The following is a 5950-nucleotide window of genomic DNA, read 5'->3' as shown; positions in this document are numbered from 1 at the left end:
TGAGTTGAGTGCAATATCCCTCACTATCGACGAACTTCCTATGATTCTTTCAACCAACTACCTCCCTGGGTATTGCCGCTTGGTCCCTTCCACAAAGGACGAAGAACGTGTGCTGTGAAGATACCTTGTTACGTCCTGCAGCCGACGATGTTACCAGATGTAACTTCGATAGTTGACATTCCTTCTCGGCAATATGGGCTAAGTTTTTCTAACCCTACATCTTCTGTTTCTCAGTATTGGTCATGTCTTAAGTGTGGGGACATTATGGTTGGTCTAATGTGAGGTACCAAGTCCGTGAAGTTTGGTTTACCCTTCCTATTAAGGTCTTAAGTGTGGGGATGCGTCCCTGCGCGTCTATGTTGCATACGCCTATGCATACACCCTATTCTAATCATACATCTATGCCATGACTTTATTTTTCCCTGATGGGGTCCCTTCCCCACCCTTACGTTCTATTTCACCCTATCCTAGGGGTTGTTCCTTGACCATTTGCCCTTATTCTTGGTTTTGCGTTTCTTTCATACGAACGGACCTTGTGTTCACCGAAAACTCAATCCAATCTTACAGCCCTATTTTTCCCTTCGAACTACCTATTTTTCTTTTTTACCAACCCCTGTTCCGACAGACGGTTCTAAAGTTATTAATTTTTGAAGTAATTCTCATAAATTGAATAATTTTCCCATGTGAACGCATCTTTATTGCTTCGGAACCCTGATCTGATGCACCAACCCTGTCCTACCCGTTCTCCTTGATATTTTTCCTTTTTATTCCGTGTCATTTCAATTCACGATTCATCAGTTATGAATTTTTGCAGGTTTTCGATACCTTTTGGTGCCTATTTTTCACATTTTTTCATGTAAACTTGCCCTATTTTCACCGGAATTCCAGTTTGATTTGCCATCTCTGTCTTGCCAGCCTTTCCCCCACTTTTTCCTTTTTTCTCCCCCCTCTTCTGGCTGTCGGATTTTTAGTTATTAATTTTTCCGTGTGTTTTCATATGTATTTTTTGTGTTTTTTCCACGTGAACCCATCCTAATTTTCCCCAAACAGAGCTTTGATGCACGAGACCTGTGAATCCCTTTCTTTCGGGCATTTTTTCTTTTTACCGCCTTCTATTCCGACGCACGGTTTTTCCCATATTAATTTTCGAGTCTATTTTCGGGCCCATTTTTAGGGTTTTTCCCATAGAACGCATCCTATCTCAATCGTAATTGTGTTTTCTCATGATGGGGTTGTCAAACACATTGTTCTGCACACTTTTCCTTCTTTTCGCACTTCGTTCCGATGCACGGATTTTCTGATATTAATGCCTGTATATGTTTTCGGGTTTGTTTTTTGTGTTTTTCCCATATGAACACCCTGATTTTGTCCCGGAACCCATGTTGCATGTTTCCAACATTTTTCCCTCATCTCCCAGCCCATTTTTCCTTTTTACAGATTTTTGTTCTGACACACGGTTTGGATTTTATGATTTTTTCTTCATTTTTCCTGTTAAATATGTTTCTTGTATCGCGCATGAACGTGCCTATTTTTGGTTTGACGCTCCTCGGGACGCCCTCCTGGCGCCTGTGGCTTGCACATCGCCGTCCCCACCCTGTCTGATCCCGTGGATGCAAATTTTTTTAAACTCTCGCCCTATGCATGCGCGCGGAACGGGGATGTGCTCACTTTTTAATGGATTTTGTAAAACAAAAACAAACAAACATGCAAAAAAAAAACCATGACACAAAGCACAACACACACAACCGAACCACCCACAAATAATATATATTTTTTTAAAAAACACACACATACACAAACAACAAACCACACAACAAAAAAATAAACAACCACAACTTTAAACAACAACAATAATAATAATAAACATCATCATTGAAAAAAAAAAGAAACAAATCAACCCAAAACAAAAAGCAAACAAACAAAGAAAAAAAAAGAGAGAAAGAAAAAACAAAGACAAACCCAAAAAAAAACAGAACTTCAAATTTTTTTTATAAAAAAAACAAACAAACAAACACAAAACAACACAAATTATTTAAATTTATAATTTTTTTTAAAAAAAATGCCCAAAACTACATTACCTATTCGTTCCATCGCGACCCTCCTCGTCCTCTTCCTCCACACCTCCTCCCTCTTCTCCACGACACCTCACCCCTTTTCTCTACGCCGCCCTCCTCCCCCCTTTCCCATCGCCTCCAGCGTCCTCGTCTCTCCTTCTCCTCCTCCACCATCCTCGTCTCTCTTCCTCCTCTGCCGCGATGTGTGTGTCTTGGAAGCGAGCGAGAGATTGGGCGGGTAGATCTGCACCTCTTCGATGGGAGGCAATCAAGTGGCACTTGGCGCTATGTGGATTCATGCCATGGAAGGCCGCCTTGTGTACGAGATTGCGGAGAGGATCGGTGCCATGCAACATGGCCGAGAGGCCGAAGCTCCGAATTGGGAGTGGTAGGATGGATTCCCCAGTACCTCGACCCGGATATCAGAAGGAGGAGGGGAGGTGACGGATCAGCCTGGGGGGTTGGTGGTGGATGTATTTGACAAAGTTATGGCGTAGGTGAAGAGGCGGGGTGAATTCCAGACGTGCAAGAAGCATTTCGTGGAAGGAGGCATTGGATCGCACGCACGGTAAGCTCTAAATGTGTTCTTCACTGCCAAAAAGAATGTCCGATTTGGGGGGGCCAATGGACATTCAAGTAGCTCCCAGCGACTGTAATGGAGGAATTCCATGGGACCGCTGGTCCTTGCAGGAGTCTGTGTTCTCCATGCTTGAGGACATGGAGCAAATAGCCACTGCCTCTAATTCCCTGCATGACCTCGACCTCGATTTCGAGAAGGAATACAAAGAGTTACCTGGCCCTCATCTCACCATAGCCAAGGGCTCCAATAGCGTCGTGAATGAATTGGCTAGATGTCTGCCTCCAGACACCATTCATCTCAACAAGAAGGTCTGTTCATGAACTATGGAATTGCAATAAGACAAATGGCGTGGCTCAGCAGCAACAACAGCTCTTCGATCCTGAGCTTCCTCCATGGAAGCTTGAATCCATCTCTTGACTCGGGTTCAGTGTGGTGGACAAGCTCTTCTTATTGTTAGGCCCAGAGGCACCTAGCAGCTTCCGTTCCTTCAAGCAGTTTCTGTATCGTAAAGGGAACAACAGTAGCAAAATACCATGGTGGATGTAGAGGACTTTCTTTATTTGCCCCATATACGAAGGTTTGAATGTGCTACTGTGTTGGTTTGCTGGGGCAGAGGCATTGGAGGTGGAGGGATTGAGTGATGACGAGGTGATCGATGGGATGGTGCAGACACTGGCAAGCTTCGGCGTGGGCATGGATGCTGTCGCAACTGGACGTATGCCCAGAATTTTATTACCTAATTACAGTGATCAAGAAGCCACAACACAATCATGTCAGCAATTGGACTATCTGCACAACATGATCAGGGGAGTCGTGCAGAGCAAGTGGGCTACCAATCCTTTGTGCTAAGGCTCCTACACATAAATCGCAACAGGGGCTAGCGGATTGGACATTGACATACTTGCAGAGCCCCTCCCCAGAACATCACCACCACTGTCATCATGCATTGATCATCTCTCTCACGTCGTCTCAAGGTCATCCCTATCCTCTTCTTCCTCTTCCTCGTTTGTTTCGTCTTCGGCATCGTCTTCGGCCAGCTTCTCCTTCGACTTTGAAGAGGAGGAGGAAGAGGAGAATTATGTAACTGCTTTTACCCTTTTGTCCGTGACTACAGATTACCCTCCATTGCAGCTTCTTTTTGTTGGTGAGGCTACTCATCGTAACTTTTACTCAACCACCCATGGAGCTAATTTCCTCAATGGAACTAGTGGAGCTAGAGAAGTTGACCGAATTTTTCACCATTACTTCAAATCAAGGAAGGTTGACTCTATGTGCAAAAAAAAAAGAAAAAAAACACAAAATACAAACTCAAAACACACCTAAAATACAATTTTTTAAAAACCCACAAATAAATAAAATTAAAATTAAATAAATAAAAATCAAATTCAAATAAAACAAAAACCACTAAGGTGTTTTATTTTTTTGTTCAGTCAGTGGTCTTTGATTTTGTTTGACTGGATTCATTGCTTTTGGGGGACTCTTCCGTAAGCCTTCAGGCCATTGCATACACATCCCTCCCAGGTATTTATTTTGTGAGCTTTATTTATTTTTATTATCCCCTTAATCACAATTAATTGCTAAAATAAACTATTTATTCACCCACATTTTCCACGCACATTCGCGCTAAACACACCATTTAATTTTTTTAAAAAATCAACCAGCCATTCACTTTGCACGCGCTACGTGCGCTTAAGAGGTACCTTAATTTGTAATAAAAATGAACCAGCCATCACTAAAAAGCACGCACTTGCAAAAAAACGCTCCACTTTACTATTAATTTTTAATTAAGGAATTTGCATTTAGAGACCCTTTAATCCTCATGTAACGTATGCACTACAGCCTCTACACACTTAATGAGACCTTATGGCAGCTTCTAGCTTTATATAGTTGGTTTTTCCATGTCTATATTTAGTAAGGTTCTACTCATGACAACCTCTGTATACTCAATGTTTTTAGGGTTGTGATTGAGGGGAGGTGTTGAGAAATATGCAATCACACTCCCATGATAGTCTCTTTGTATGGAGCATTAAGGCAAGGAACATGCAACATCCTAGAAGAGTTATCTTTTATCCCATAGGCATAGTGAGGAAAAGATGTACCGTCCTGCAATTATAAAAGAATGTACTTGACAATCATTTGAATGTAATGCTATTGTCATTGTACTTTCAGTCTATGTCTCTATCTACTCAAGATTGTATTTATGAGTCCAAGATAATCTATATTGGGACCTAATTCACTTGAGCAATACTCTCAGTCATCATGCTTCTAGTCTATGAGTTCCAACCACCATAGCTAAATCATTGCTCAAGATCCATGTTTTTAACAAATATCAGGGAGAGTTGTGCATGTACATTACTACCATAATATAACGTGTTACAACATGCAATAGATAATTTTACAAGGGTTTGACTAAAGAGAATGGGCAAAGATATGGCCTTTATTACAAATTCTTTCCTACAAAAATATATTGTTATCTTTTTTTCTTTTGATGGCCCAAAATTTTCTGATGAAAACATTCAAATTTGTAAGTACTAGCATCAATGATGATTAATCAATGTGCCTTAGTGCTTATAAGCACTCATTTGTAGCTCATGTTGCCAGAGATGGTAGATGTCGGTCTTGATGAACTTGATGATAACCCTTCGAGTAGAAGAACCTCTGAATGAAGTTCCTAGATTAGTAATTGACTCTGGAAGGTTTGACTCGGTGATTAAAATCATTGTTAATGACCAAACATTGAAAACATTTGAAGATGGAAGAAGCTTGAAGCTTCCTAGCTATGGCTACCAAGAGACCCACAGCTAGGTTTTTGATCATAGTAGGCTGTAGAAGATGAATTAGGACAAACCCTCTTAGGTGAGAATGGTCCACTATAGGGGCTACAATAGCCCTAAGGTATCCACCATGATTGCACTATGTACCACTCATGCTTTAGGTCGAATCAAGTCATGCCAGATCTGTGTTTTATGCAATGTCGTCCACCACGTCGCCTAATCCCAGCTATTGATGTGCCGGATTGAGTTGTCTTGAGCTAAGGAGAAGATGTCCAAAAGAAATCAGAGGCTAAAACTGCTTTTATTTCCCACAGTAACTCCTCCAAGGTCAAGGGGTCTAGCTGGCTATGGTGGAGAGGAAGGTAGCTGAGATGGCAAGAGTACTTATTGTGCACTTAGATGGGTAAAGAGGTTGAGGGAAGCTAAAGGATCAGAGATGGCTGTGATACCATGTTGAAAATCAAAGTTGAAGGCTTGAGAGAGCGTGCACAAGAGGGAGAGAGAGAGCTCAAGTACAAGAACAAGATCTTGTTTAGTCAGTT

At 41.7% G+C, this 5950-nt stretch overlaps 1 pseudogene; it reads left to right on the top strand.

The window, feature by feature from the left end:
* The first annotated feature begins 2678 nt into the window (after positions 1 to 2678).
* Positions 2679 to 5300, top strand: LOC148035932 (putative polyamine oxidase 5; annotated as a pseudogene).
* The last annotated feature ends 650 nt before the right edge of the window (positions 5301 to 5950 follow it).

Source organism: Lygodium microphyllum, chromosome 5 (assembly GCF_053477565.2).
Source record: "Lygodium microphyllum isolate KBCC chromosome 5, Lygodium_microphyllum_v1.1.10, whole genome shotgun sequence".
Lineage (NCBI taxonomy): Eukaryota > Viridiplantae > Streptophyta > Polypodiopsida > Schizaeales > Lygodiaceae > Lygodium > Lygodium microphyllum.
This window is presented reverse-complemented; position numbering and strand designations above follow the sequence as displayed.